Raw genomic sequence first — 22,048 nt, forward strand, 5'->3', positions numbered from 1 at the left:
CGTCGATAGTCGACGATCGATGGTCGATACTGCGCATAAAGAAAACTAACTGTGGGAATACAATTCGTTATTGTCATTCGTTTCTATCGCTTCACCAAGCAGCCACTTAATTTTCATTCGTGCATTTTGCCGGTAACGACGCTATCATAATGCGGGATATGATAACATTTTTCCACCGCTATCTCCGGTGCTCGCGATGATTAATGGTCGCGTTCATCCGATAGTCATCTTATAGCGAGCTAGTTTGCTTCCTTCTGGACGCAAAACTCCTTCGTTCCGAGATGTTCTCCTCTCTTCAGCTTAAAAAGAAGAGAAACGCTGGAACATCAATCAACATTTCAGATGCAGACTATGAATTCACGAATACTGTCCTTTCCAACGTGTTACAATATTCAGGCATGTGTATACACGTATCTGACGGAATTATCTTCTGTTTAAACAATGACAGAATATCGATCGCGTATGTCTGAATATCTTAATTGCCTCCTGTGTGAAATGTAGTACGCTAGAATGACCGCGTTTCTTCTAACTTCGTCGTTAACATCTTTTTACGTTATGAATTGCGATTTAAAATGAAATAAAATGAAACAAGAATATGAGGAAATAATTTATTCCTATCCAGATTGGAATATATGAAATGATCGAACCCTTAGCCATTTATATCTTGCTATATTGTAAAAAGCGTTGATGCGCTCGTAAATGCTAGGACATTCACTGGTATTGTTCGAAATACGATATTCGATCTAGGACATCAGAAAAAAATGGATTCATCAGAATTTTGTATTCTTACAAAATAATCATACAAAATATTCGATAAAAGTCGGCAGAAGCTGTCTACAAGGATTGTAAAAAGGTAACGAATTACCAATTAGGTTATGCAATCTGTGGAGCAAGTCTGCGTATATTAAAAATATAGTTTTTATTATAAATATTATTTTTATCATAAAAGATTTCTTATTTATAGTATACAAGTTCTTTTTTTTTGCAGTCTTTTATTTTTCACAGCTCAACCTTTAACAGACACATTTTCGTTCCGCATTTTTCTCGTACAAACGGCCCACTTTGGGTCGTTAACAAGTTCAACGTAGAATTCCTAGAACACTCGAAAATCGATCACCTATATATGTATACTGCAGGAAACCATTCATATTCGTATTTAAAACATATCCTCTATTTTTCAGTCGCATCTACATAGATAGGTATATGAACGAGAATTTTTTTCTTTTTTTTTTTTTTGTCAAACGTTTCTGAAATGGTACAAGTACAATTCAGCATACAAAAAGCTTGCAAGTACGTGTACAGATTTGACAATTTTCTACATGATGAATATTACAGATTTAACATAACATGCCTAACATTTGTACGTGTCTCTTGGCTTTGTACTATACACGATGTATATGTTCTTTATATTCACAACGTGTAAAATAAATTTCACTAAATTGAATTAAATTTTATTAAATTTTTATGTTGAATTCCACGCGAAACTTTTTCGTGAAAAATGGTCATATAGTCTGTTATTGACATTTCCTTCTTTTAATTTTTAAAAACTTAAACAACGTTTCTATTCGGCTTATTAAATCTCGCAAGTGAATTCTGAAGCGTAAAAGCTACTTTTTTTTTTAATATTTTACAATGTTTCAAAATATTAATTGCTAATACTCTTATCGTAATTTTTTATTCTGAATTGCAAGTTAACACCGTGCTGTTGAATCGATTGATAATGATAGTACAATTAATATTAGTCCATGTACAGTATATATAAATAAAGTTATAATATATCTCTTTGTTTTAGATATTAGAACGTATAGAAATTACAATTTTGCAAAGTGAAAAAGCTCCTCGACGTTGCTTCTACGAACTTCCTATTTCCTAAACCGTTGATGCTGGAGGTGATTGTTCCGGCTTAAATTGTCTATTGCTGCGAAAGTCCACTGTGTCCAATTACAGCGGGTTCACGGAGCACTTGGAAAAAGCAATCAATGTTGGTGAACCGCAAAGGTATTTTGCTGCGCGATAATGCAATCCCGTATTTCGTTTTTGTGATCTGTGTCAAGCTTTAAACTTACGAATAGGAACTTCTTATATATCTTCCGTATTCTCTTGACGTTAGTTCTTTGCGCTATTATCTCTTTTTAGACTTTAATAATCTGCAAACTCTACAGTTCAGAAACAGGAATAGTGAAAATGTCTGTCGATTTTGTACAGTTGAAATAAAAAAAAAAAAAAAGAAAGAAATGTGAAGAATTTCGTAATCAATTTTATGAAACACGCATTTGGTTGTAATAGATTATTTTTGAATCGGAACTTTCAGAATTGAGAACGATTTCTTCTAACAATTGTAACAATATTTTCTTTATTTTCTATGTTCGTCATGTTCTCGTTAGCCGAAAGTGTCATAAACGCGGTCACTTCGGAAAGGTCATTAGCGACGCGTAATGGTTCAATCGGTCGAAGATCGACCAAAGGAATTTCGGTTATCCTTACCTAACTGTTTCGAGGGCTCACGTTCGTCCAATCTCTTCTCAGAGACAGCGGAAGAAGGATCAGCCTGGAATGCCACTTCGAGATAATTTGAATTTATCCCGGAAACGAAACGCCTCCAGCGACGTTCTTTAATTCTTAAATTTCACAAACTCGTTGGAAGCTGAGGTCGAAGTGAATGTCCATTTTCTCGGCTTAATAATTCAAACAGATGTGGCTGTTTTATTTTAATTTTCGCATAAGCGGAAGAAACCCATCTGAATGTAATACGCTGCATAGCGCGGATACTTTACGAAAAGCTCGACATAGATTTTTTAAAAGAACCAAAAGAAACGGAGAAGAAGTAGAGTATAAGATAAAAGTCGTTTGCGATAGTACATATTTTATAAACGAGATCTATATTTGGAGGAGAACTTACGCGGTAGAAATGTAACAGATTGTCTGAATGATCTCACAGGGGCGTAGAAATCTAACGATTCAAGCAGGGGTGGACAGGAAATGAAACCATTTGTTAACTTAAAGAGGAGGACCAATTACCATGGCCATCCTAATTCAAGTGATCTCAAGTTTTAAATTTCGATTGTGCATAGAATTTATGTCGCAGTTTATCGCAAGTTTTCACGTTCAAATTTCGTTGATTCAATTACAGCGATTTAGTGATCATAAATTCCAGTCTGCGCTACAAACGTCTTTTACAATTAACATTCTCGTTTCTAAACTGTCTTTCAAAATCGAACTATTTAACAGGATTTTCAGATGTAATATCTTCATTAACACGGGAATTTCCAACGTGCTGAAGCATAAGCGTGAACGTATTCAGCACAGGCCGCTTTAAACTCTACACAACCATGGAAATAAAGGTATCGTATACATGCATGCAAGCATATCGTGTAGACGCAAATTAATCGGTCTCCCGTTGATCGATCTTGCGTGTCAAATGATCGTGTCAATTAAAGAAAATTTATCGGGGACCTATCGAGCAACGTCAAGGTGACACCCCACGCCAGCTTAAATTCCCCTTAAGCTCGATAAATCGGCAGGAGCGGTTCGAAAGTCCTAGCAAACCGCTGTTCGCTATACGCGTTGTCGTAAATAATTCCCAGCATCCGCGCTATGTCGCTGACATCGTAGAAAGTTTGGTTCTGCGGTTGCGACAGGAAAATGTGTCGATGTCGAAGTCTCGCATTTAAAGCAAACATGGTCGAGAACATTTTTCCAAGGATAGATTTTCAAGGATAGATTTATTATCGTATTCATACGTGTAAACTATACGTCGTTTCTATAAACCTATGTTAGCTGTTTGTATAAAAAATGTTAAAATTGATATGTTATAGACTAGTGCAATACCGTAATACACATGTAAATAATATATATGTATATTCGTATATGCGTTATATGTATCCTACATGCATCGAAGAGGAAATCCTAGTAACCTCGAGAATATAAGAGTGGATTTTGATACTATTCCAAATAGTTTTTCATATTGCATTCTAATACCTTCGAAAGTCACCTTTATAGAATAAAAGATTTCATAACAGCCTCTAAGCTTTTTCTACAAAACTCGCTTCAGTTATGCACAATCCTGTTGGCAACACGATTTTTATTTAAAACTGCAATATATAAATAAGGTATATTGATATTTTATTTCAATTAGACATAGTTGACAAACTTGCACCGACAATGTAATTAAAATCATACGTGTGAAAAGCAAGCTTGTAGTTTGAGTTAGTAGCACGTGAAAAATATTTCAAAACAATTTTCTTTTTAAATCGTTTTATCGTAATTGTTGTATAGAATTTCTCTTTAGCTGCATTTACTATTCAACCCAGTTTCTTTGTGTACAATTTCGCTTTATAAGCTAGTTAATTGTCTAAAAGTACAAAAGTAGTTTCAGCATCCCTGGTACATTCATACATACAATTAACTGGTAGGTCTTATTCTAGAAATGCTTTCAGTGCAAATACGCAGCATGAGTCTCAAATTGCCCTATAAGTTCAGTAAATGGAAAATATAATTCCAAGTAAGATATACAGGGTGAGTCACTTAACTCGATTACCTTAAGTTATTCACAAATTATTTGTTATATAGATTTCACAAGAATTCACACAATTAATCATTTAGCCAGATCTTCATGGGAAAATTTCATCGCCTATAGATTTTTTATTTTCCTCTGAAGTACTAATTTGTTTTACTCAGTAGAATGTTTTCGAAGTGTTATTCAAGTTTTATATCTTGATGTCATGTTATCTACTTTAATAATCTTGTGATTTTGGCCAATTGCAATGTAACAGAAATATGCGTTTGCCATTAATTTCAATTCATCTAACATGACACAAGCACTCTTCCATAATATGTGTCTCATATGTTATGTCAGGGACAACACATTACACATGTTGATATAACACGCAATATCGAATAAAATAAACATGTACATATGTACATAAACTCATGACAATGAATATATAACATTCATTTTCAAGTTACATCGCATTTCTCGAATAGCTATGTGTACGTATTTTCCTTGTTGATGAACAAGAGTTTTATGCTTACAGACGTAAAATATTCTACGTTTTAAAAGCAAACGAATGACGTTATTCTTGAAAGATAGATTAACAAATTGTTAATAGAGGTCGTATGTTTTCTAACGACATTAACAACCACTTCGTTATAAACAATCTTAAACAATAACACTAAAAAGAGACAAAATTTTCTATACACAGGAAATTAAAAAAATCGATGCTTTGCGTACCTGTTTGTAATTTTATATGATTATGCTTTCATAGACTTATTAATGTTATTATAAAGTCTCTTCTATTCTCTAACATGTTATAGTGACGTGAAATACTAATTTGTCAGACTTAATCCTGTTTGCGTCATGCTATCGATTGTAATCTGGTATAACGCAAGTGTGAACGATCTTTGTACTCGGTACGTTCACTTTAATAAAATATAATGTAGAATTTAGGATGCAATAGATATACATACATTGTATACAGGTAAGCAATCAGTTCTATCTAAGCAAGTATATAGTCTTGCAACACTAAAATATTATAATTACAATTGTTGTTTAAATATATATATAATAAATATATAATTAAATATAATATATATTAAATTTAAGATATATAATATACATATGTATCACGTTTAAAATGCAGCAAAAAAACATCTAGTCTAATAATTAGTTATGTACACGAGTATTAATTTGAAACATACTCTTGTGCTGTACATTGCATATTGTACATATATACAAACATACTATATATTACTATCTTCACTGTGCACGTTTCGTCGTTTTACGTTGTTTCAAAGCTGGATTCTGATAAGAGAAATTCATTGGTTTTACGAAACTCGAAGAAAATCACAAAAAACACAGATTCCGAGCATTGGCGACGAAATTCGACTGTTTTTATCACAGAATAGCGATATTTGGTCAGTTCAGTTTCGATTTAACTTGTCTGGTCCTCGTTCGTATCTACGAGACTTAAGTTTCTTATTGTTGAAAGAGATGTAGATCGATATATGTACAAGGCATTAAAAACTAGAAAATTAAATTTCTACGTAAATGTAGGTGGTAGAAATTGAATTTCTATTTTCTGTGTTAATGTAGATATTGGAAATTGGACAGATATTCGAGATTTTTATTGATCGAGCGAATTAAAAATAAGCGAAAAAATTGGAGAGTGGAATGTGATGTTGGAAAGCGAAGCGTCGAGTTGGAAAATTCCAGGTAAAAAGGGGAGCGTAGTAAACTAATAAATACAACAAAATTTAAAATAGTAGGATTATGAATATTAAAAGATGCTAGTAATAAGGTTCACGATAAAAAAATTTCCGTGTTTCTAGCTTCATATTTTACACTTTCATACTCTACGACTTGTGTGTAAAAGTCTGTATCTTTATTCTTAAAAACTGAAATATTTTCAGTCACTGGAGTATCCTCTTTTCATATCAATGACTCTCTTCTCGTCTTTCGACTACTTTGATTCAGTAAGTTTTATTGTTTCTAGTTTCTCAAAGTTTTTACAGCCATTGGAACGTGATTGGTTTTAAAATCAAAATCTCTTTTGGACAATGTCGTTTGTCACTTTTTACATGTGATATCTATCGCGACACTGTCGCTAAAAATAGGACAAATCACTTCAGTAATTTCAGCAACGTTTTTGTTGAGCTGAAATACAAGGAGAATACATTGTTGAAAGTTTACTTTATTATTTCATTTACACCACAATTAAAATATTTATTGTAGATATTATATTATTTAATGTTTTATGCATTATATATCTTCATTTTTAAGGCGTATTATTCTGTAAGGAATTATCATGAATTCGATTGATATATATCTAATTTTTAATTTATATTTACTTTCGTAATGTCTTCATTTTCTTCTCTATAGTGTTAGAATGTTATCTATTGAATGAAAAACGAACTTTAACATCATTTCATAAAATTTATTTGGAAAACTTTCCTCTATTGTACATGTTTTACTAAATTTTGCAACTGAGAATTTAATATCAGTAAATTTGAGACTTTAATATAAATTCAGCCTCAATGTAAATTACAGTGTAATGAATTTTACTGAAATTTCATCAGAACATTAGCATGTATATAGAAACTACTAATTAATTTTAGATTCACATGAGTGAACGACTGTTCGGTTGAATATTATTGACGTGCAGTTTTAAAAGAGCAATAGGTGAAAAGCGGATAAACAGTTATGCTCAAGGGTCTAAATATTGAGATAAATTGCGTTAATCACGTTACAATATAATTTGATTTCGTTGTATTAATAAACGTTTTCCTCTATGTTGCAAATGTACCTAGAATATTATGTAACATTTTGATGAACATTTGCCAACATTTAATTAAATTTTATATACGAACGACGGATAAATTATTAACGCTTCAATAAAGTAATAGCAATTCCCTTTTAGAATAACTATTATTTTATTACAAAAATTAACATTTATATTTACATTATAAAAAATACATATGCTACGACGTGTATCGTATATAATATTTTATTAAATATTTTCAACAACATATTTAAGAATACTTTGTACAGAATCATAATCATATAACATAAAGTCCTGCATGATGTTATTATCCCTAATTGATTAATGGAGAACTATAATTTCTGCAGTTTATTTAAACTTTCCATTCTGCTGCAGAAACTTGTTAGAAACTGTTCGAGGACAAGAATAATTATGCGATTTATCATTACTTCGACACGAAATGTCGAAAAATGGCGCGTAGTGGTAAACCGACTGGAAACAGTTGGAAGATTCATGAATAGTTGCGAAGTGTCGACTGAAAAATGTCCTAGTCGTTCAATCAATTGCCAGAAGTCTAGGCACAGGGCGATTGATTAAAGATCATGGATATGTGTGCAATAAATAAAACTGGCGTGCGGTTTTCGCTTATTCACGCGGTTGCATGGTAGCAACATATTTGTTTCATAGATTTGGGAAATGCTACTGATATCCATAATTCGGAATTTCTGCTGATGTTAAATCGAACCATATTTCTCAAGCTTATGAGAAGTTTCGTCTTATCCCATTGCTCGTATCTATCTATTCGTTCGCCCAACAGCGATTCCTTATCTTCGTAGTAGCAGGCGGAAGGATTCAGGAAACTTGCAACTAGCCTGTTTATTTCTATGTGCAGCTTCTTCACCGAAACGGATCTGCATCCTTCAAATCGTCTATTTGTGATATGTCTGCGTGTGAGTATGTGAAAAGTACGTTTCACTGATATAATGGTTAAGAGAAAAAGAAAATAACTATATAGACTACTTCCCTTACCTATATAACTTCACATATCATTTTCTAACACGTAATTTAGTTCTTTGTAACATAAGTCAATGGAATAATAAAAGATCAATATAGAGACAAGATAAACAGTTATATTTGCAAATTCTTTTATTAAACATAAATAATAAAATTTCCTAATATTCAGTTATACGTTCGATTATAGACACATTGTTAAAATAAATAAATTAGTAATTACTTTTTGCATTATCTAAAGATCTCTTTTAATATCACAGTAATTTTCATACACAGAGTATTTTATATTTTCGTTACATTTTTTCAATAAAATACTTAACAAATTATCATCTATGTTTATACGTACATAATACTTTTCTATTACTTCTATTCGTGCAATTTAATGAACTCATTTGTTGAGAAAAACCTGAGGCATCATATATACAAAATACAAGAAGATTCTAAAATACGTGCAGACAAAAGAATTTTGTCAGGATGAAAAGGAATGCAAAGTAGGCATGAATATTCTATATGTAGATAATAATCAGATCACGTATGCAAATATGCTGTGAACGAAGAAAATTCTAAATCCATGTCGTTTCTGCAAGGTATTAAGCTATTTTTCCATCAAGATTGTACGTTTTTATTTCGACAGTTCATTGGAAATCTTCAAGATACGACATTCACACGTATCTACAATCTACATATGTAAGGTGAATTTCACGTGGAAACAGATGGGTGCATTTTTGCATACGAAATCATGTGAAAGAATGCGCGCGATCGATCATGCTCTACATGCTCCACAAATTTCACGATAAGGCAGAAAAATAAAATCAGCAAAGTTGCAAATTTAATCACATTGAATCAGAATTTTATTTATATAGCTACATCGACACTTTTGATCGAAAAAGGAAAAATTTCCCGAAGGAAAGCGATTGAAACTGAACACCAATACTTTTCATAAAAATACAACAATATCATCACCGAGTTTTGTTAAAATCGTTCTTTAAATCAATTCTATCGATTTAAAATTCATCGTTCGCTTCACGTTTTGTTGCAGCTATTAAAAGAAAACGCATCCAACTATTGCAGACACAGTTAATTTTGGAAGTTTCAAAAGGAAAACGGTACGGTACTTCAATTTTATCATCCTTTAAAATGCATTCAGAACCTACATGCGTGTAAATTGGTACTTAGCAAGGCCATAGAAAGCCACCTGTTACATAATGATCATACTCTGCATCCAACTCTTTTCCATCTTATTTTGGCATATGCGGTAAAAATTTAGTAACAGATTGTGAAACTTATTTGCCTATCAAATACGATACATGTAATTGAATATAGGTACATTTGTGCAAAATTTACGTATTAAAACACAATGTGTTTAACACCGTGTGTTATACGTGGTATATTATTTGCATATAGAGTTGATTGTAGTTTGATAATTTCAAGTTCTGCATGATTTATTGTCACCTGTATTGCACGTATTATGCAAATACGTCTAAATTCCAGTTAGTCCAAAGATGTTCATTTCAGATATCTATCGATCTCAACATAATACTATTACCACACTATCAGCATTCAGTCCGTTGATAATTCAATAATATCCTTGTTATTTGCTACTTCCAAATACTTTCGGTATTCGCAGATTAGAAACTATTGTTTTAGATAAGACATAACATTGGAAGCAATGATGATATTTCGAACAAATATAAAATACAATTTCCCAATAATTACTATTTTTAAATAGCGTTCTTGAATCGAAATTAGTTCATCGTTGATATTTAATAAATACATAAAGAAACAACTTTTATGTTTTATATATATCTCGTTCTTAAAATACTACATTATATGATATTATATTATATACTTCATTCTTTAAGAAGTTTTCTATTAGAAGTATTCTAATAAAAATTAAAGAAGAAGTATTCTAGTTAGAAGAATTTCTAACTTTTGTACGTTAGATGCTATTCATTTACAAAGAAGAGAAATTTTATGATAATTGTTTATAAAGAGGTTAGAAGAAGAAGTTATATAACATAAAAATTAAGAAAAAGAATGAAACATATACAAATTATTTTTAAACTATATTATAAAAGGGAGAATTATACAAAATATTTAAATATAATATTATACTACTTCGCTTGATGTCAAGAACCGTTTTAATACGGAAATATCTACAATTTAGATATACAAACTTTTATACAAGTTCCTTTTTAACATTTTTATGGGTTGAATTCGAGCCCGAAATTATTACTTTACAGCAACTGGTTCCAGGACGTTAAGTAGCCAAACAATTAACTACAATGTTCAAAAGGGGTATTTAAAAGACAATATAAACGTGAAGATAAAGGAAAATAGGTGTAACAAAAGCTTTCTGTGAATTGCAACTGCATCCTATCTCGTGTTTTCCGTGTATATTTATTATCGTTTCCTTTAAAACTTTGCCCCTGTATTATTCTTGCCGTGTACTTATTTCCATACAACTTACGATCCTAAACATATTTAAATCTTTAGAATGCACCAAACGGCGGAATGTTTGACGTCCTTACAACGTCAACAGTTCGTTAGCAATTTGTATGGCGATGCTACTGTACAAAAGCTACTGGGTCGATATTTCGCACACGCTTCTATTAACCTTTAAGAATTTCCTAATCATGTTGCCTGCCTAATTAATCGGCGCTCATTTCCGATGCAACCAAATTAGCGGTTGACGGAGAAAAATCTAAAGAGTTTTACAATCTATCTCGTGAATATTTAACGCTTAACTTCTTTAGATCATGTTGGAAGCTAAATGTGATTGTGATTATTCGAAATCTGAGGCAAACAGCTCTGTTTTATAGATACTGCCAATTTGAGGAAATATAATTGAATCCAAAACTTAAAAGACATTGAAGAAATATTTGTTGATAATTTGCGAAATAACAATCGCGTCTCTTTTCCTCATTATATTAAGTATGAATATAAGAAGACACATTTATTATTATCGACAAATTATAATTACAAAATTTAAATTTTCCGATAAATTGCTTGAAACGTATAATACTTTTACTTAAAACGTATTTCACTTTCTCATCACACAGCCCTTAGATTAAATATATCCACTACCATATGTATCACTTTTCCTTTGAACCTCTCATTTAATTCCATGCCTTTATCCATTCCTGATTAAGCCTCACCCACTGAGTTTTATTGTTCACAGACGTAATAAATACAGCATATAAAACTTTTGATATCGAAGAGCGAGGCATTCGTCGTATCGGCAAAGCACTTTCCCATAAAATTTTTCCGTAAAGCCTTCGAACGATACGATATTAAAGGAAAAGTATGCGCCATATGACGATAGTCGACGTTCGAATAACGATGAACTTATGCGAGAATTCTTTCAGACATATAGCACCGGTTGATATCCTGCCGCTGTTCCGCCGATTAACGTTATATCGTAGCGTCCGTGAATTTTCATGCAAATCTCCATACGAGGTATGTAGGTAATGGTAACTAACTTCCCTCCTTCGCTGCGAATCAATGGACATTAATTGAAATAGAAGCAAAGCAGGCGGACCAAGATCCACGACGGCTGCTGCATTATGCAACACGATAAAGACTGTGAGAATATTCAGGAGGGGTCGCGAGATAGACGTTTGTAGACCTAGCTTTGTCTCAAAGGCGACCGGAAAGTCAGTGACGCCGTTCTTTGGGGATCAAGAAATTCCCGGGTGTCTCCAAGGCGACCACCGTAGATGGACACTTTTACTCGACGTAAGTTGGCTTGTTTCTGGAAAACAAGCTCGTAAATATGTCCTAGGAGTAGGCTCTCTATGCCAGTAAGCAGTCGACAGTATCGATATCCTCCTAGGAATAACGACCGGGGTAATGATATTCTACTTCCTTTCAAGGGCACCTTTGTAATATGATTTCACCCCGATAATTCAACGAATCTTGCCCCGACAGGTAGGTCCTTGATCAAATTTATGTAACTTTCTCCAACCTATTCTCGTTTTATTTCTGCCACCAGTATATTGGAACAGAAATATAATGTAGTTAATTTAGTTTTTGTATAAATTGATATTTACGTGTTTACCTATAGAGAATGTAATTTTGTAAAAATAAATATATGACGATTATAAGTGTGCAAAAGTGTTATCAGCGTGAAAAAATAAATAAATAAAGTTTATGTTGTATGTTTCATAATTGTGTTTGTGAAAATATGAAATTATATAAACAGCAAATAAACAGCTATTTAGAAATAGAGACTTTGCTGTATGAGTGTACTTATTATTTATTAATTTATGTTACGATGAGTTTTTATCTCGAGAAGGGATTGTTGCATAAAAATATTAATCGATTCAACATGCAAGTATAATGATTATTAACTAAGATATTTCGCGAAAGGATGAACATTTGTATTAAAGTATCATTTTAAAGGGGAGTTTGCAGTTGTACATTTTGATGTATGGGTATTACGACCTACTTTTATGATATCTATGATTTTCGAATTTTTGTGTTACGTTCTCTTATTTTCAAAGTTAGGGAGATAAAATATAATATGAAAGCGTATTATACATAGCTCGTAGTTCGGATGTTGGACAGTGCGAAAGGTAGAAGTAAAATTAGATAGCTTGCGATTATTCTTACAGAAAGATGATTGGAATATCTGGGTTAATTCCAGTTCCTCCTATTATAATATGACATTTCTCCGGCTAATCGTAACGAATCATAATTTTGCATCTTATGTGAAAGAAAAAATCCAATTAAAGAAATTTTTGATAAAAGTAGTTAAAAATCGTATATTTTACAGTAATTGTTTTAGTTTGCAAGTTTATATGAAACTAAATAGTTTTTGATAACTTCATTCAATTTTTTTCACTATTACATGTACTAATAAGTCCTAATTTGTTTAAATCCTAATTAGTTCCATATTTTAACTTATCGTAATCACAATCACCTATGTTTGTAATAGAAATTGTAATATGGCTGGCATAATTAGCAGAATAAGATATAAGAGAAGTAACAGTAAATATGCGAAACAAATTCCAATTGACGTGACGATGAAACCACATAAATTGGCATCTCTGATACCAGTGATACGAACGTTCAAAGTCAATGCAGCCAGTACTCTGCGAGCTTTAGCAACTCTCCAAAAGTTAAACTGCAACTAAACCGTATGTTTATCGTGCAAATACTTCTAAATTGACGAAACGAATTCCTAAAATACTTAGAATTTCCTCTTTCATTCTTCAAATTATTTGTCGACGAAATGTGTATCGCTATATTTTATATGAATATATTAACATATCGAAACTCTAATTATTTACGAAACCGTAATTACAGAGAAAAAAATATTCCACAATAATTAAAAAGTTTTGCAAGCATAATAATAAAGCTTTAGCTACCTCGTTTTTTTTAGTTGTATTCGCGAGTTTGTAGCATAAATATCATGTTCTATAATTAATTGGAAGTTGGAAGATTTATATTTAGTATTTTATGATCGTCTTCAAATTTCTGCTATCTCTCAAAACAGACGATCATTCTCTGGACATATTTCTCTTCTTCTGTAAATTTTCATATGCTTTGAAAAAAGATCTAATACAATATACGTGTGTTACACGTTTCAAAACTGCTTCATTTTCCATAATTACATCATTCTGGTTTCAAAACGTTAGTCTACGTTCTTGGAGTGCAAACAGTGTGACACAGGGAAATTCCATCAAGAGACGAACATATTCGCGCAAGTGAACTTTTATCAACGCATATTTAAATCAGGAGAAATTGTAAGAACTCGAAATTCGTAACTCGAAACGTAAAATGCTGGTCTCCTAGATTGAAATTTTTCCTTCTTTTTAAATTAGAAACCGCGTTCGTCGATTGTTCCCATTCCTTTGTTTACGTGTATTCGAAATAACCGTGGATAAACAAAAGGAAGCGACCGATGCAGACCGCTGCTTTACAAAGGATAATAAAACTTAGCTTCAAGAAGCTAATATGAACGAAACAAAAGAGAAGGAGGGAGAATGAAGGAACGGTAACATTTCTTGTGCATGAAACATCCGTTTAGTTTTTTACAATTGACCATTGAAAACAGGGACACAGGTGAAGCGTTTAATTTCCCCCTTTAAAAAATATAACGCATGCGCGTTTAACCCTTGTAATTTCCGAATATGCTGGCTGAATTTAATTGAAACTGCGTGTACAACCGGTTAATGAAAAGCACTTCACAACACGGGGATCGATTCGATCTTCAAACCATGTACGTAGGGCCAGTTTCATTAACGCGAGATTAATGAACTGACCGGCTTACAAAAGGTAATTACACGGCACAGTATTGCACACTCTGCTAGAAGAAAAAAATGACGTTCAAATGGAGGCAAGTCCTCGCACGTTTTTATAAATCACGGATTAGGCTGCCATTTTGCTTTGGCTTAATGAAACAGCTTTGGCTTAACGTAATGAAACAGAATTTCAGGCAACCTGTCAACCGTGTAATCTTTTCTCGTTCTGTTCTACTCACACATCGTAAATACGTTAAAACAGAGAAATTAAACACGGAAAACGGTAGAAATGTTTTCGTGTAAGAAAAAAATGAAAATGTGATATAGGAAATGTAAATGAAAATAAAATGGTGATTTTTGTGACACGTGTGCGCAGAAAGCGAGATAAAGTTAATTTCACATTTTATTGATGTTGAAATTTATAAAACATTGAAATTATAAAATTTTAAGTTGGTGGAGAATTAAGTTTGCGACTTTATGGACCAACGAAAGATGTAGTCATAAATTATTGACTATACATATACAGTACTGTGTAAAACTCTCAGATCATGTACCTTGATGGTTTGGTAATAGCAACATGCAGCAGCCAAGCGAATCTTAAGATGCTTCTTTCATGATGTTGCTCATCTATAATTTCTTCCGATTTGCATCCACTGTTTTCAATGTTATTTTTTAAACGTTTAATTAATTAAACTCTTATTATTAATTGTATTATTGCAGTCAATTCTACGTTTACAACAGAATGTACTAAAAAAAATGAAGATCTAGAGAAATTTATCAGAGGAAAGGTATTATTCATATACGATTAGATGAAAACAGAATAAGTTTATCAGTTACTTCAAGTAAAAGAAAAAGTGAAAAAATGTTTGCTTCAGCGTTACAGCTCAAAGTGATTTCACATGTTTAATCGAAAAATATTTGAAATATCGAAGTAATCGGAAGCATTCGGTTCTAAAGTTTTAAAACTCTGCACAGTTTTAAGAAAATATCGGTTCATCGCTTTGATCTTGGCATTAAAAATTAACTTTCAAACTCGTGTACAGATATCCGCCCCATTCCGATTCTCTTTCCTAAATATCGATCCGCGTCAAAAAGTGAGTACTGAAGATAGCAGTTGCATCAAGATGTCTCTAACAGCCAGCTCGTTTTACAAAAACCCATCGAAAACCTTGAAGTTGTCGAACTTGGACATTGCCGCCTTGGCATAAGCTTTCACAAAAGTTTTGCGTACCGTACACCAGCGATACTGAAAAACTCCTTCAAATAACTCAGCAACGAACGAGAGGTGCCAAATGAGAACAAGATAAATTAGGTCGAACTAGAAATTTCGTATATGTTTATTAAACGTGATGGAGTATTATATACTAAACGGATATACTATTTTGACATATTTAATTGCAATAAAAGGAATCGAAATAGATTCACGCATAAAGAAAATAAAATACTATGTAATTACTAAGCGTATGAACCTACAAATGCGTATAAATTGAACGTTACTTTCAAACAAATATATTTCAATGAATGAAAATAAAATATCAACCCTTTACTAATAAATATTTTTGCATTATAATATATACACTTGAAATGATATTTCAAGCTCGATTCCTACAATAATATTATCGTAACTACAACATACCTGCAAGATTGAAAGCATGAATTTTCTCTTTAAACGAAATTCAAACATCATATTTATACAACGACGACGCTCTTAAGTATCAAAGAAGAACTTGCAAACTTTTAAGAAGCAATTATACTACTATGAAATCTGGTTAAAGTAACGGGAATTTTCCAGGAACTTTTTCAATAATATAATATGACAAGACCAGGACAATTTCCTCTGAAAATTCTTTGAGACTTTGACAAGGCGAATTTCCTCTCGTTTTCGCATGTTGCAAGCTGATGTCGCACGAGTTAATCTGACCTATCGAATCTCGGGAACATCTGGTACAAACTAAAATTCTTCAGAGAATAGAAATCGAAGAACCTAAGAGGCGATTCCTGGAAAATTTTCTTCTTGCGTTGATTCACCGGAATGAAGACTGTGCAGCCAGGTCTACGAGACCAAGTTAGATGAATCAAGTTTCGCTGGTGGATTCGAAGAGTGGGAAAAAGAGTAGAGGACGTTCCGTGGAAAAGTTGCGAACTTCGCCGAGAATCCAATATCAGGGACGACCGTTTACAGGATTGGAAAGTAATGTTTGCACATCATTCTGTCGGTTAACTTCGAGGGCAAGAATCACCGTGTTCACCGGACCTCGTAAACGGAGCCAAACATTACGTTATTTTGTTTTGTTTTTTCTTTTTTTTTTTTTCGAAACGCGAAACGGCATTTTAGCTGGCTGTAATCTACCTTGCAATAACATTGAACGTTTCACTTCGTAAACCGTGCGATTTATATATGAAGGAACAATGAACGTCGAGCAGTGGATACTTTCGTTAACATTTTGATGGCCACGATAAATCTTGCTTTATCATAATGGCTATTATTAGTATTGTAAATCGCAGCATATAAATAATGTTTGTGTACATATGTGGCGAAAATTATCTCGTAAATAATTTTAACGATGTTAATTATGCTTCCGATTAAACTTTTGCTGTATCTGTGATATTTCCTATTTTTAAATGGTGCAAGTTTGATTATCAAATAAAAGTAATCTGCGATTGCTATAGTAAATAGGTCTTTTGTCTATTTATTTGTCAATAAATAATGGAAAAAGAAATTCCAGTAAAACAGACTATCTTAAATTTGTTAACTGTTATAAATTATTATTATACGTATTATTTATCTTGACTTCACACAATCCTGAAAATGGGATACATACAATATGAGGATATTTAACTTATAGTTCGTAAGTTTCCAAACGTTTGTATACAGAAATATATATTAATTTTCTTTTATGTCTGAATTCATAACAAACGATAGTTCCCTTTGTTTTATACAAAAAAAATTAATTGTTTTCTTTAAAAATAATCATTGTATAACGAAGAAAGAAGTGATTCTATGCGGAAAATAAGTTGAAGATATAGAATATTTGTTCATATGAAGTTTGTTTTCGAGAAATATCGACATAGAAGTATACTAGACCAAAGAGTGTGTACATGCTTGTGCGTTTGTGTGCATAAACTACTTATTGTACTTTAAAAATGCTATAAAAGTATTAAAACACGGCAATTACTATAATGTACAAGTATGGCTTCCGCGACCGTTGATTAATTAACTAATAATTTGTTAATTACATTTAACCGATCCACTTGACGACGTATCTGTAATCACGTCACGTATTTTAATAACGTGCTTAACGAGCTTGAAAATTTATGTATTAAATCTTTACCGTAATAAATAAAATCTAAACCTATTACACGTATAGTGTAATTTTCAAGATTTTCAAGATTTTTATTTCCATTTTAGATATCCTTTATACCAATACTGTATTGTTTAACAATAAAAATACATTGACGAGTTTTACTCGATATTAGAGATCTTCTATTAACACTGTACTATTGAACGTTAAATTCCATTAACGATTTCTATTCGATATTAGACAACCTGTTATAATACTGTATTATCTAACAATAAAAGTATGGCGAAGATTTTTTTACTTTATTTCTTGCATTTTACAGCCTTGGTTCAATTTTTCACTGCTATTAGCAGTACATGTTTGGGAAACAGGAGAGGAACTCAATACCTTTCATAATTAATGGTGACTGCACGTATTCTGTCCTTGTTCTTTTTCCTTTCTTCACGCTCTTTTCTTTATTTTGACGTTATTTTGTTATTTATTATAGGATAAGCGATGCCATTACTAACTACTCTTGTTATATTTGAACACGCCGACGCAACATTATATTATTTTATGTTAATTAGTAACAGGAGCATAGGAAACCACCAAAGGCAGAATGAAATGAAATGCCAAAGCTTAACAACACGTAAAGTGACTTTTTTTTATTATCGATAGCTTTGCTTTGATTAAAATCTACGTGAATACGAACGCCAGAGAAAATTATTCATGAAATTGTCTAAAACTTTGATTTTCGATAAATATCGGAACACAAACTGAATCTCATAGTAAAATTTGAATATACATACGTGTATCGATGTAAAATAATTTCAAACTGAAACTATTAATCATAATTTATACTAGAATTAAATTAAAATATAATTTAAAATGAAACATTTAATGTAATTGTAATACAAGATTTAATAACTATATAGATATAAATATTATATTACAATTATACATATATATACAATATATAAATTAATATTATGAAATTATGATGTAGAGTATTATTGTAATATCATAAAATTAAGTGATATGATAATTAATATAGTAAATTCATATCAACTAGGATGTTATAAGTATATTAAGAAATTTTTCTATTGTAAGTAAGTAAGTAAGTGGGTCATGTAAAATTTAATTTTTTGGTGAATATAATTATAAAAATTGAACTTTCGCGCGCAAATTAAGAATTATAGATGTCTTACGTTTAATTTACACTATATAATATAACTAGTAAAAGAGTAAAAACTAGTAAAAGCTCTATACCTTTAATATTACCAATTTAATATTACCAATTACTCCAGGCTTTCAAGTAACAAATTTAGCGAAAAAAATTTGCAACGTCGGATTAAGTCATTTTGCTTACGTCAACAACAGGTTGAGAGTAATTAATACGCTAGAAGGGAAGCCGTAGGTGATCCCAAGACGTAGTAAATTTCTACAGGCCTAGCGGAACGGTGCTAAATACGAAATTACCAGCAAACTCCATGCAGTCGCGTCTCAAGTGATAAAATTAAGACCATCGTGTAACGCAACGCCAAAGACTTTAATTACAACGCCTTTCGCACGGTGAAAAGTTCAGTGGGAAAATCAAAAGAACAGTACTAATTGAGATTCACCGCGCCCACATACTACGATATTTTCCCCGGTGCCCGCGTTCTACGTTTCTTCGCGTTTTGCCCTGCATCCGTATCGGAAACCGTTTTTCTGTTTAATGGCGTTCATCCTTATCTCCACATACGATCCTGTGGAAAAACTTTTAGCTATCTTCAACGCGATCAACCACAACGACGATATATAATTTCGGTCGTTACGAAATACATTCAAAGTGCGCTTTTTATTCGAAGATGATTTAAGAATGAAAGAAGCGACATTTCATTTGGAACTCGCAATAATAAATTTTACATTCAGTTGAATAGATTTGTTGAGCCTCTCCAGTAAATTTGCTGATCGTTTCGTAAATTTTTGGTAGAACTGTTTTCTTTTAATCGAATATAGTGATATGACATAACTGAAACAGTTTAGTCATAACATTGGTAGTTTGCTATCAAAAATGTTACTTTAATCCAGAGAAATTTCTTTTATACAGATATTAAATTACATTTTGACATTAATCGTAGCAGTAACGACACATATGTAAATAAGTTCCCTGCTTTGTCTGCGCAGCTTTGTTTGGATTTAATATATGCATAGCTTAAATTTTGCTCTATTGAAATGTTTTCCATAATGAAATTTTTTTAATGTAGTACAAGTTTTAAGTCTGAAATGAGAATAACACGATATGTTAAATGCCTTAATATAAAAATAATATAAAAGTACGAAATAAAAATATTCTATTTTGATATTAAGTTCATATAACACTGAAATGTATGGAGTTTTTGCAGATGTTATTGTTTAATAATTGTTTTCAGCAGAAAGTTGTATTGCATTTTTTAGAAAAACACAGTGTAGTTACATGACTAAAGCCAATTATAGTTTGTAACGTATCTACGATTTATATTGAAAATTAATTTGAAACTGCACATACATTTAATACATACATAAATAATATACATTTTCTTATTAATTTTAGCGCTAATAGCAAAGAAACTAGGAAAAAATAAGAAGCTAATAGACATATAAGGCAAAAAAACTATAGAAAAAATTAAGAATAGTAATAAACTGTATTATAGTAGATACAGACGAAGGTATCGAACGCTAAAGTTCAACTGACCCACGTACTGCGAAAATTAATAATTCCCCCGTCGTTTGCGAATAAGTAAACCGAAGAACACACTAACTAAATTAACTTCGAGTAATTGAACTTCTTCCTAAAACAAGTTATTACATCAACGTTATTAGTACCGGAAAGAAAGTTTAAATTTGCATAAAGTTTCGTGGAGCACTGAGTCGAATAGTGGGTGTTCACATTGTTGGCACACAAACTTTTTCACTGGTACAACCAAGTTTCGCGGAATACTTACTTTCATAATCTTCCAATATATTGCTTCCACTTGTACGACACATTTCATAAATTATTTTATTAGTTCCTGTTTAACTTGAAACACCAGGTTCGATATAGCTCATAGAATTTAGAAAGCATCAAATCGTATGTATGGTCCTAGAGGGAAGATTGATTCATGTACGCGTAAAGTGGGCAAAATGTTCACAACTGAGTTATGGAAACCGGAAACTCGCTGTTCAACTTCTTGACTGCGATAAACTACCCTACCAATTTGTTTATTCGATGAAGTGAAGCTGTACGTACATACTTTGAAAATACGTGACATTAAACTCTCGATTATCCTTTAAAACATGATACGGAACGTATGCTTTTAAAATTAATTAAAATTGTACTAAACTATATATACAATAAATTATTGTTATTAAATATGTATTATATGTAATATGTACACACATTCTGTAAAATAAAAGAAAATCGTTTTATTTGAGATATAATATTTATTTTGTAATTTTAATAGAATATAGTAGTCGGAGTAACTTCGTTTTCTTTTTGAAGGTATCAATTAAGTTAGAAGTAAATTTTGGAAAAGAATAATGGTGCCATTATTAAAATATTTTTAGAGTTTAAACGAAAGCTACATTTTATGGGCGAAAAAATTTCCGCGATTATCGCGTAGCGTACGAATCAGAAAATAGCTTTGATATATCTTGCTTTGATGCGCGTCTCTAAATACCGAAGAATATTCCATATACGCGGGTAAATTCAACGTTTAATGAAATTCAAAGCGACCGCTTTCATTGTCATTTATGATTTCACCCATTTCCTGTGAAACTGACAAGCTAGGCTTACTTTAATGAAAAGCAGCAGCCTGTCGCGTATCCTTCTTTCCATTTAAAGAGTACCCGAGGCAGTGATCGAGTCTCCGGGTTAAGTAAAAATCCTGTTGATGAAACAACTTCATTTCAGAGTTTTCACGGTGCTTCGGTATGACGGCTTAGCGTATCCGTTGCAATTACGGAAACAACTTGCTCTGCCGCTTGTAACTTTCAGGGACAAAGGACACCTATCGCAGCTTTCATTAACCAAATGGAGCCGGAGGACGCGGTGTATCGAAAATGCGGTCGCATCGACGATCCAAAGCAAATAGGAGAACAACGAAATCAGATAAACTAGCGTTCTATTCTCGATCACCACGTACAACACCGCGTTTCAACTTCTTCAATAACATAATCACACGAATATTCTTCGAATACGCAGTAATATCTTTGAAATAAAGAAAAAGAAAAGAACAGAACGTGAAAGCAACGA

The 22,048-nt window shown here is 32.1% G+C and overlaps 1 protein-coding gene and 1 long non-coding RNA gene across 2 annotated transcripts in view; both read right to left on the minus strand.

The window, feature by feature from the left end:
• Positions 1-22,048, minus strand: part of LOC126869238 (Kv channel-interacting protein 1) — a 178,251-nt gene that overhangs the window by 105,044 nt on the left and 51,159 nt on the right. The window lies entirely within an intron of this gene.
• LOC126869248 (uncharacterized) overlaps positions 1-22,048 on the minus strand; it is an 87,693-nt gene that overhangs the window by 65,269 nt on the left and 376 nt on the right. The gene's annotated exons all lie outside the window — the stretch shown is intronic.

The sequence above is a fragment of the Bombus huntii genome, chromosome 9 (genome assembly GCF_024542735.1).
Source record: "Bombus huntii isolate Logan2020A chromosome 9, iyBomHunt1.1, whole genome shotgun sequence".
NCBI classification, from domain to species: domain Eukaryota; kingdom Metazoa; phylum Arthropoda; class Insecta; order Hymenoptera; family Apidae; genus Bombus; species Bombus huntii.